Raw genomic sequence first — 12094 nt, forward strand, 5'->3', positions numbered from 1 at the left:
AGAAGACTGGACTCAAGGAGATCATCTGCTCTCGTCATGATGAGGTGATGAAGATATTCTGTCGCACTGATCAGCAGTCTATCTGTTATCTCTGTTTAATGGACGAACACAAAGGTCACGACACAGTCTCAGCTGCAGCAGAAAGGAGCGAGAAGCAGAGAGAGCTCGAGGTGAGTCGACAAAACATCCAGCAGAGAATCCAGGGCAGAGAGAAAGATGTGAAGCTGCTCCAACAGGAGGAGGAGGCTATCAATGGCTCTGCTGATAAAACAGTGAGGAACAGTGAGAAGATGTTCACTGAGCTGATCCGTCTCATGGAGAAAAGACGCTCTGATGTGAAGCAGCAGGTCAGATCCCAGCAGCAAACTGAAGTGAGTCGAGTCAGAGAGCGTCAGGAGAAGCTGGAGCAGGAGATCACTGAGCTGAAGAGGAAAGACGCTGAACTGGAGAAGCTCTCACACACACAAGATTTCATCCAGTTTCTACAGGACTACCCCTCAGTGTCAGCACTCAGTGAATCTACACACTCATCCAGCATCAAGATCCGTCCTCTGAGGTACTTTGAGGACGTGACAGCAGCTGTGTCAGAAGTCAGAGATATACTACAGGACATCCTGACAGACAAATGGACAAACATCTCACAGACACTGACTGAAGTGGATGTTTTACTGTCAGATCCAGATTACATGACCAGAGCTGAGTTCTTAAAATATTCATGTGACATCACACTGGATCCAAACACAGCACACAAACTGCTGTTATTATCTGATGGGAACAGAAAAGTAACATTAAAAGGAAAACTGCAGTCTTATTCTAGTCACCCAGACAGATTCTCTGATTATTGTCAGGTCCTGAGTAAAGAGAGTCTGACTGGACGTTGTTACTGGGAGGTGGAGAGGACAGAAGAAGTTTCTGTAGCAGTCACATACAAGAATATCCGCAGAGCAGGGAAGTCAGATGAATGTTTGTTTGGACATAATGACAAATCTTGGAGATTATATTGGTTCAACTACAGTTGTAACTTTATGCATAACAATGTCAGCACTCCTGTCTCAGGTCCTCGGTCCTCCAGAGTCGGAGTGTACCTGGATCACAGAGCAGGTATTCTGTCCTTCTACAACATCTCTGAAACCATGACTCTCCTCCAGAGAGTCCAGACCACATTCACTCAGCCTCTACATGCTGGAATCAGGCTTTATAAATTCTTGTTTTTTTCTATAGGAGACTCTGCTGAGTTGTGTAAACTGAAATAGACAGAAGTCATTTCAGGGATAGAGGCTTCAAGTCTGTTTAATCTCTTAAACTTATTTAGTCTTCATGTTTTTTGCTGAGAACTCATTGTTGTCCCTTACTGCACACAGATCACCTGTCACTCAAACATTAGGGGCGGTACTTTGACGTCTAAATATCTGCTGTGGTGTTTGAGTTATTTTTAAGGTGGCGCTCCTTCCTGTGTCTGTTTAGCTGTGGAGACTGTCTCTGCTCATGATGATGTTTGTTCACCTGAACACTGTTTCTCTTTTTTGAATGACTCATCGTCATATCTTTGTAGTTGAAATGTTTTGTATTTAAGGGTCAAATATTTTAAACAATCCAAACCACTTCTCCTTCTCTTCATTAGATTAATTTAGTTGCTCCACTTTGTGTAAAGAAACCTGTGATCACATTGACTGAGATTAGTTTGTCAGAGTGAATGTTGTTGATATAAGAGCGAGTAATTGAATACTTTATCTTAATATTGAGGACATGATTGATTCTTTTCTTACATAGAAAGAGGTTGTGCATATCGTAACAATGGACTACCACGGCTTTAAGGATTGAACACAGATTGTGTTCATGTAAAACTCTCGAGTAAAATGATGAACAGTTTGTATTTCTGTTTATAAGACTCATTAAAGAACATGTTATCTTTTTATTGTTTAAGGGTTACAGCATACTGCTCCTGATGATTCACTTTGATTACTGTGTAAATAAATCCATGCAACAAGGAGTTGAATTGTCCAGCGTCCTCTGTAATCTTTAGGCCTCTTCAAGTTCAGCCAGACATTCACAACACACATTCACTGTGTTCTTCAATGCTTTTATTTGATGTATTTTTAAGGTCAAATATTCAATTTGCTCCAAAATGAGACATACAGACAGAAAGCACTGTTTGGGTAGCTTGGGTGTTATTACCTACTTTCACCACAAGATTGTGTGTCGTACTATACAGGTTCAAGGTTCAAGGTTCAAGGTTCTTTATTTGTCAAATATGCCACATGTTAAACATACAGCACAGATGAAATTGCATTCCCCCCCCCCAGTGCAAACCTGCAGTGCATAAAAAGAGCACTAAAGAAAAACTAGCAATACTGTACAACAATATAACTTAACTAAAGACATTTGGACAACAAATAACGGACAACAGACAACAAATAACTTCACTAAAGACATTTGGACAACAAATAACGAACAACAGACAATCGACAGACAAGGCACTTGTGAGTGTTTCGCTTTGAGGTAGAATGTGGATAAATTACTATGAGGTAGATAAATTACAGTATTAACAATATAAACAGTATAAACAGAGTGCAGATTAAAATACGAAGTTAAAGTGAGGTAGTGTGCAGTAGTGCAAATAGCAAATTACTATGAGGTAGATAAATTACAGTATTAACAATATAGACAGAGTGCAGATTAAAAAATACAAAGTTAAAGTGAGGTAGTGTGCAATAGTGCAATAGCATAGTCAATACAGTTCAATAACGGCTGTGCAGAGTTTTTAGGGTGCGTGAATTAGTGGAGCATGCGGGGGGGTGGAGGAGGGGGGTGATGCCAGGTCCTGTAGGGGCAGACTGTGGCAGGATGAAGGGGGGGGGGGATGGGGGGCAGAGGGGTGAGGGAGGGTAGTGATGGGGATGGAGGGCAGAGGGGGCAGAGGGATGAAGGAGGGTAGAGAACTGAGGGCAGAGGGTGGAGGAGGCTGAGGGGGGATGGGGGCAGGGGCAGGAAAGGGGATGAGTGGACGAAAGGGGGGGAGGGCAGGGAGGGAGTTGAGTCTCCTGACAGCCTGGTGGAATAAACTGTTCTTGAGCCTGCTGGTTCGAGCACGGAGACTCCGCAGTCTCTTCCCAGACGGCAGCAGGCTGAAAAGGCTGTAGGACGGGTGGGTGGGGTCACCTGCAATCCTGGTGGCTTTGCGGGTGAGACGTGAGTTGTAAATGTCCAGAAGGGGGGGAAGAGAGACACCAATGATCTTCTCAGCTACTCTCACGATGCGCTGCAGAGTCTTACGGCAGGACACGGTGCAGGCGCCGTACCACACAGTGATGCAGCTGGACATGATGCTCTCAATGGTGCCTCTGTAGAACGTGTGCAGGATGGAGGATGGGGCTCTTGCTCTCTTCAGTTTGCGGAGGAAGTAAAGGCGCTGGTGAGCTTTTTTGGCCAGTGATGCAGAGTTGAGGCTCCAGGACAGGTCTTCGGAGATGTGCACACCCAGGAACTTGGTGCTGCTCACCCTCTCCACTGCAGCACCGTCGATGGTCAGAGGAGCATGCTGGGTGTGCGTTCTCCTGAAGTCCACAACAATCTCCTTCGTCTTCTCCACGTTCAGATGGAGATTATTGTCCTTGCACCACGAGGCCAGTCTGCTCACCTCACTCCTGTAGATTGACTCATCGTTGTTGTTGATGAGACCCACCACAGTCGTGTCGTCTGCAAACTTAACGAAGAGGTTGGAGCTGGAAGATGGGGTGCAGTCATGGGTCAGCAGAGTGAAGAGGAGGGGGCTCAGCACGCATCCTTGGGGGGCCCCCGTGTTCATCATGATGGTGCTGGAGGTGTTGCTGCCGACCCGGACTGCCTGTGGTCTCCCTGTCAGGAAGTCCAGCAGCCAGTTGCACATGGAGGTGCTTAGGCCCAGGTTGTCCAGTTTGTGGATGAGCTGCTGCGGGATGATAGTGTTGAATGCTGAGCTGAAGTCGATGAACAGCATTCTGACGTGGGCGTCCTTGGTCTCCAGGTGGGTGAGGGCTGAGTGGAGGGCAGTGGAGATGGCGTCGTCAGTCGATCGGTTAGGCCGATATGCAAACTGGTAGGGGTCCAGGGTGGAGGGGAGGGCAGACTTGATGTGCTGCATGACCAGCCGCTCGAAGCACTTCATGAGGATGGGGGTTAGTGCGACCGGGCGGTAGTCATTGTAGCAGGATGGAGACGACTTCTTGGGGACCGGGATGATGGTGGTGGCTTTGAAGCATGTGGGGACAACAGCTTGGCTCAGTGACGTGTTGAAGATGTCGGTGAGGACATCTGTGAGCTCCTCAGCACAGTCTCTCAGGACACGACCTGGGATGTTGTCAGGACCTGGCGCTTTCCGTGCATTTGTTCTCTTGAGGGATCGCTTCACGCTATCCCGGGAAAGCGTCAGTACCTGGTCGCCAGGAGAAGGTGGCGTCTTCTGTGCTGGGGTGCTGTTGTCTGCCTCAAACCGAGCAAAGAAGTTGTTGAGGTTGTTTAGCAGAGAGGTGGAGCTGTCACAGGTCTGCGGAGGGGGCTTGTAGTCCGTGATGGTCTGGACCCCCCGCCACAGGTTCCTGGTGTCTCTGCTGTCGGTGAACCGGTCTGCGATCCTCCTGGAGTATTGCCTCCTGGCCAATCTGATGCCTCGTGACAGGTTGGCCCTGGCAGTCCTTAGGCCCACCGCGTCCCCAGCTCTGAAGGCAGTGTTCCTGGCCTTCAGGAGCCTGTGGACTTCACCTGTCAGCCATGGCTTCTGATTGGCCCGAATGGTGAAGGTCTTGGTTACCGTGACATCGTCCATGCACTTTTCCATGTAGGACGTGACGGTCTCAGTGTACTCCTGGAGGTCGGTGATGTTGTTGTTGGTGGCTGCTTGTTTAAACATGTTCCAGTCAGTGGTGGAGAAGCAGTCCTGGAGTGCTTCTGTGGACCCCTCAGGCCACACCCGTACCCGCTTCCTAACTGGTTTGGTGACTTTAACCAGTGGCCTGTATGCTGGCATTAGCATAACAGTGGTGTGGTCTGAGGCTCCGAGGTGGGGGAGGGGGAGGGCTTTGTAGGCCCCTTTGTTTACAGTGTAAACATTGTCCAGAATATTGTTACCTCTAGTGGGAAACTTGATGTGGCCATGAAGTTGTGGAAGCACACTCTTGGGGTTCTCGCGTGGTTGAAGTCCCCAGCCAGGATGAGAAAGGCATCAGGGTGTGCTGTCTGCTGCTCACTGATGTGTTTGTGGAGATAATTCAGAGCCTCACTCCTGTTGTTGGTGGAGCCAGGAGGGATGTAAATTGCTACCAGCAATATGGCACTAAATTCCCTCGGCAGGTAGAATGGCCGGCATTTAATAACCATAAACTCCACGACTGGTGAGCAGTGCTTGCATACTACCACCGCGTCACGGCACCAGGCATCACTGATGTAAACACACAGACCCCCGCCGCGAGTTTTACCACCCTCGACGAGCTCTCTGTCTGCCCGGTAGCATGTTAGCCCGGCTAGCTGAATAGCATGGTCCGGAACACTGTCATGAAGCCATGTTTCCACAAAAACAAAAACACAAGACTCACTCACAGTCCTGGAAGTTGTCCGGAGCAAGCGAATATAATCTAGTTTATTGTCCAGCGAGCGTACGTTGGCCAGAGTGATGGTCGGGATAGCCGGCCGGTGAGGGCTAGCCTCTAGCCTAGCCCGGATACCTCCACGCTTCCCCCTCTTCTGCTTCCTTGTATTCCGACAGTGGCGCTTCCACTGTGGGCTGGTTGCAGTAGTGGGGGTCAGTGATCGAGCAGGCCTCCGGAGCAGACCGCAGTCCCGTAGCTCTTCCGCTAGCACTGCATTAACCTCCGTATTTGTGGTTTTACCGATGTCAAGCAGAACCTCACGGGTGAATGTGCGCCTTGGGGTTAGTGGGGTTAGTGGACGCGACGAAGACAGACAATTACACACAGATAAACAACCTAAAAAACATAAAAACGCAGGTTTGCCGGAAGAGAGAGGAGCCGCTGCGTGCACCCGCGCCGCCATCTTGGAAAGAAAGTAGGTGAGTCCTTCAGCATTGAAGAACAGTACAGTCACATTGTAGTTCAATGTGCTGTTAAAAGATGATGTGCATCAATGTGCTTTTCTATTTGTGTGCATTTGCAGATCATGGGCTCTGCAATAAACATTTCTTCAAGTGTGTAACATGAAACTCTTTTTCAGCTAAGTGTAACTGATAACTAATTTCATTAGCTAATAATTAAAGCTGGGTTGATATCAGAAACTCCTGCATTAGTTACTATTGTCTAACTTCAGTTAAAATCTATTCAACTTGTCTCCATTCAAATGTCAAATCAAACATAACCAAGTGTAACGGATATAAATACTCTAATCATTATGTAAATTAATAGGTATACATCACATCCCATGAGATAAGTCAATTCCAATGAACTATCTATCAATCATGTACTTCTATCTCACAGGATAGAAATAAAACCCTGAGATTTCTGAAACCAGATATGTTCTTTAACCTTTTAAATCTATTTATGTACCTTAATAACATTTTAAACATAACATATTATATTAAATAATTTAACCAGTTAAGATGAACTTCCGTTCCTCATATCAAATATTTATATTGGCAATTAAGTTAACTAAATCACCCTCATCTTACATAGATAAACAAGAGGATAAACACTCAATCTGATGACTTCTAAGTCAATAAAACAGAATATAACTTGATAACAGTTATAAGTTAAAGAAACAAAAAAAAGGAAAACAGTTATAATCCAATAAGACAGAATATAAAGGATAACAGAATATATCATGAAGGCACTTTTAGCTGTGTTAATACGATCAAAGATCTGCTACATTAGTGACTAGCCTAGCTGAGCTAAATAAAAACAAATTCACATTTAAATGCTAACGACTAGCACGCGGCTAGCGCGATTAGCGATCTTTTTTAAGCATCTTAAACAACAAAACAATCTGAACTGCGTCTATAATGGTAACAAACAGCAAGAAACAGCTTCAATTTCGCTCGGGATCAATAAAGTATCTATCTATCTATCTATCTATCTATCTATCTATCTATCTATCTATCTATCAATCAGAATCAGGGTCACAACTTTGACCGATTTTAGAAGAACGGTATTTTGCGCCACTATGGCACACAATTGACCATCAGATTCTGTTACAGGGACTAGAACAATTGCTTGGAGTTACAGGGACTGCTTTAAGTTGGTTTAGATCCTATTTATCAGACAGATCTCAGTTTGTGCATGTTCATGATGAGTCGTCTTTGTACACCAAAGTTAGCCATGGAGTGCCTCAAGGATCAGTGCTTGGTCCGATTCTATTTACATTATATTTGCTTCCTCTAGGTAGTATTATGAGAAAACACTCCATAAACTTTCATTGCTATGCAGACGATACTCAGCTCTACATAGCAATGAAGCCAGAAGACACCAACCAGCTTCATAAACTAGAAGCCTGCCTCAAGGACATCAGGACCTGGATGACCAGAAACTTCTTACTGCTCAACTCAGACAAGACTGAAGTTATAGTGATTGGACCTAAGAACCTTAGAGAGACTTTCTCTGCCAATATGACGGCCCTTAGTAGTATTAGTGTAGCCTCTAGTACCACTGTTAGGAACCTAGGAGTTCTGTTTGATCAGGATATGTCCTTTGATTCCTACATTAAACACATTTCAAGGACAGCTTATTTTCACCTTGGTAATATCTCTAAGATCAGACAGATCCTGTCACAAAATTATGCTGAAAAATTAGTTCATGCATTTGTTACCTCCAGGTTGGATTACTGTAATTCTATTTTAGCAGGGTGCTATGGTAAATCTCTAAAGACCCTCCAACTCGTCCAAAACGCTGCAGCTCGTGTTCTGACTAGAACTAGGAAAAGGGACCACATGACTCCTGTACTGGCTTCTCTCCATCGGCTCCCTATAAAATCTAGAATAGAATTTAAAATCCTTCTGCTCACCTACAAAGCTCTAAACGGTCAGGCACCATCCTATCTTAAAGAGTTAATTGTACCGTACGATCCGACAAGAACATTACGTTCCCAGAATGCAGGCCTGCTCGTGGTGCCTATAGTCTCTAAAAGTACTATGGGAGGTAGAGCCTTTAGTTATCAGGCACCGCTCCTTTGGAATCGTCTACCAGTCGGGGTCCAGGAGGCAGACACACTAGGTACTTTTAAGAATAGACTTAAAACTTTTCTTTTTGATAAATCTTATAGTTAGGGCTGGCTTAGGACCAGCTCATAGTTATGCTGCTATAGGCCTAGACTACCGGGGGAACTGGCACCAGGATCTCTTATCTCTCTCTCTCCCTCTTTCTCTCCCAGCTTTCATATCTTATTACTGCTTGTCACTATCTTTATATTCTAACCTCTCCTTTTTCTGGGAGCTCCTGAGCTCTCTTAGGTTCCTTGGGACTGTTGGTGAGGATGGCCTGCCCAAACAACCCCCCCCCCCCCCCCCCCCAACCTATCCTATCCTATTCTTCTTTCTGCATCTTGTCCCATTTTCAAGCCCAGCACAGTTTAGCAGATTGCTGTTCCGTCATGAGCCCGGGTCTGCTGAAGATTTCTGCCTGTTAAAAGGAAGTTTTTTCTTGCCACACTATGACGGGTTAATCTGGGCTCTTGTAATATAGCCATCAGTAAGGTTCTTTACCTGCTTTATGTAAACATAACAATGAGCATGGTCTTGTTACCTGCTCTTTTGTTAATGTTAACAGACAAACAGTAAGGTCCTTTACCTGCTTTTGTAAAGTGTCTCGAGATAACGCCTGTTATGAATTGACACTATATAAATAAAGATTGATTGATTAATTATGATCTCACAATTTAAACAATTAATCTCATATCAATGACTTATTTTCTCTTATTTTTTAACTTTTTATCTCAATTTGATCTTTTGTCTCGTTTAGACTTTTCACACAAAGACAGAGGCTACTTTCTTAATTTTCCAGTTTTTAACATAAAACTGTGATTAAATATCTCATAATTATGAACTTAAACTCATAACTTTTTTATGAAGTAATTATAACCTTATATAATGTAAAATGGACTTATTATCCCATTATTTCTTGTTTTTAAACCAATTTATTGTGTACTCTCTCATTATTGTGACTTTTGATCTTGTACCTCCAAATTCCTCTCATAACGGTTATTTTTCCCACAATTTGGGCTTTTATCTCACACTTACAACTTGCTATCTTTTCATAACAAAATTCTCAAAATTCTCACCTGGTTTAGTAAGATAAGTTTGAATATTTCATAATAAATGTCATGTCAAACTGCATTGATGTCTCAAAGCAAGAACATAGGGAGAAAATCAATCTTAAGAGATAAGATGGGACAGTGGGATGGGAGTGGACCCCCACCTAGTGAATTGGATCTCTGACTACCTCACGGGCAGGCCTCAGTACATCAGGCTGATGGACATCATGTCTGACACTGTGGTCAGCAGCACTGGAGCCCCCCAGGGCACAGTGCTGGCCCCTGTTCTCTTCACCCTGTACACCTCGGACTTCTGCTACAACTCCGAGCTGTGTCACATACAGAAGTACGCTGACGACACAGCCATTGTCGGGTGTATCAGGGATGGCAGGGAGGAGGAGTACCGGACACTGGTGGGGGACTTTGCTGCATGGTGCCACACGAACCAGCTACAGCTCAACACCTCTAAGACCAAGGAGCTGGTCATTGACTTTGGGAGGTCCAGACAGAGGATGCAACCTCTTCTGTTAGAGGGAGCTGAAGTGGAGGCCGTGGACTCCTACAAATACCTCGGGCTGTGTCTAGACAATAAACTGGACTGGACAACACACACCAACCACCTGTACGGGAAGACACAAAGCAGGATGTACTTCCTAAGGAGACTGCGGTCCTTTAACATCTGCAGCCAGTTGCTGGGGATGTTTTACCAGTCCGTGGTTTCCAGCGTGCTTTTTTACACCGTGGTATGCTGGGGGGGCAGCATATCCAAACAGCACACATCCAGACTGGACAAACTGATCAGGCGGGCCGGCTCTGTGGTCGGCATGAAGCTGGACTCTCTGGTGACGGTGGCAGAGAAGAGGACACTGGACAAACTGCTGGATATTATGGACAATGCCAGCCACCCTCTGCACACTGTCATCAGTAACCAGAGGAGCCGGTTCAGTGAGAGACTGCTCCTTCCCAAGTGCAGAACCAACAGACTCAAAAACTCCTTTGTCCATCATGCCATCACGCTCTACAACTCCTCACTTGGGGGGAGGAGGACTAGAGCACACGGGACAGAGGGGTAGGAGTTGGAGCGTCTTTCCTTCTACCCTCACTGTGCAATAACACACGGACACTTTCACTTATATGTGCAATAATAATCTCAACAAAGTGCAATAATTGCAACAATAATCATTGCCTTTTTTGTATATTTTGCTTCCTCCATGCATATTTTTTGTATATTCTTTCCAACGGAAGAGTGTTCTATTATTTATGCTATATTACTCTTTACATTGTTACTTTTTGTTTTGTTACCTGCTACATTCTTATTTTTATTGTATATGCTGCTGGAACCTAAATTTCCTTGAGGGAGTCATCCCAAAAGGATCAATAAAGTTCAGTCTAAGTCTATTATTTCTTGTTTTTAAACCAATTTATTGTGTACTCTCTCATTATTGTGACTTTTGATCTTGTACCCGTTGTAACTGTTATTTGTCCGACAATTTGAGCTTTTATCTCACACTTACAACTTGCTATCTTTTTATAACAAAATTCTCAAAATTTCACCTGATTTAGTCAGATAAGTTGGAATATTTCATAATAAATGTCATGTCAAACTGCATTGATGTCTCAAAGCAAGAACATAGGGAGAAAATCAATCTTAAGAGATAAGAAACTGAGGAGAGCAAGAGCCCCATCCTCCATCATGCACACATTCTACAGAGGCACCATTGAGAGCATCCTGTCCAGCTGCATCACCGTGTGGTATGGCGCCTGCACCGTGTCCTGCCGTAAGTCTCTGCAGCGCATCATGAGAGTAGCCGAGAAGATCATTGGTGTCTCTCTTCCCCCCATTCTGGACATTTACAACTCACGTCTCACCCGCAAAGCCACCAGGATTGCAGGTGACCCCACCCACCCGTCCTACAGCCTCTTCAGCCTGCTGCCATCTGGGAGGAGACTGCAGAGTCTCCGTGCTCGAACGAGCAGGCTCAAGAACAGTTTATTCCACCAGGCTGTCAGGAGACTCAACTCCCTCCCTGCTCTCCCCCTCACTCGCCCACTCATCCCCTTTCCCCCCCCCCCTGCCTCCATTCCCCCTCCGCCTCCTGCCCCCCTCGGCCCTCAGTTCTCTGCCCTCCTTCACCCCTCTACCCTCCATCCCCCCCCCTGCATCCTGCCACAGTCTGCCCCTACAGGACCTGGCATCACCCCCCTCACCCTCCTCCACCCCCCGCGTGCTCCACTAATTCACGCACCCTAAAAACTCTGCACAGCCATTTATTGTACTGTTTATTGTATTGATTATGCTATTTGCACTATTTGGACACTACCTCACTTTTTAACTTTGTAACTTAATCTGCACTCTGTTTATATTGTTAATACTTTAATTTATCTACATTCTACCTCATAGTAATTTATCCACATACTACCTCCTAGTGAAATACTCACAAGTGCCCTTGTCTGTCGATTGTCTGTTGTTCGTCATCTGTTGTCCAAATGTCTTTAGTTAAGTTATTTGTTGTATAGTATTTCTAGTTTTTTTTTTTTTTTTTTTAGTGCTCTTTTTATGCACTGCAGGTTTGCACTGGGGGGGGGGGGGATTGCAATTTCATCTGTGCTGTATGTTTAACATGGAGCATATTTGACAATAAAGAACCTTGAATTGAAAAAAGAAAAGAAAGAACTTTATTGATGCCCAATGGGGAAATTCTGGCATTGCAGCAGCAGTACAGAATAGAATAACATAGAAACAAATGCAATTCCAAAAATAGTAGAACAGGATATACACAGAGGACGATACATAAAGGGGTGAGCTCAACAGGACAATGAAGAAATGTGCAATAAGTGGCAGGTTAAAGTTACCAGTGAAGGTTTAAAG

General features: G+C 44.9%; 1 protein-coding gene and 1 long non-coding RNA gene across 2 annotated transcripts in view; one reads left to right on the forward strand and one right to left on the reverse strand.

Annotated features, from left to right (window-relative positions):
* The first annotated feature begins 794 nt into the window (after positions 1 to 794).
* tmem71 (transmembrane protein 71) overlaps positions 795 to 12094 on the forward strand; it is a 42930-nt gene continuing 31630 nt past the window's right edge. Inside the window, exon 1 of the mRNA XM_079347318.1 lies at positions 795 to 805. The gene's annotated coding sequence lies outside the window, so the exon portion shown is untranslated. The remainder of the gene's footprint in view (positions 806 to 12094) is intronic.
* Positions 2221 to 2677, reverse strand: LOC306826173. The gene is made up of 2 exons (XR_013779384.1): positions 2420 to 2677; positions 2221 to 2367 (listed from the first exon to the last, which is right to left on the reverse strand). It is a non-coding gene; the product is annotated as an uncharacterized lncRNA (long non-coding RNA).

Source organism: Symphodus melops (assembly GCF_947650265.1).
Source record: "Symphodus melops genome assembly, chromosome: 7".
In the NCBI taxonomy this organism is placed as follows: Eukaryota; Metazoa; Chordata; class Actinopteri; order Labriformes; family Labridae; genus Symphodus; species Symphodus melops.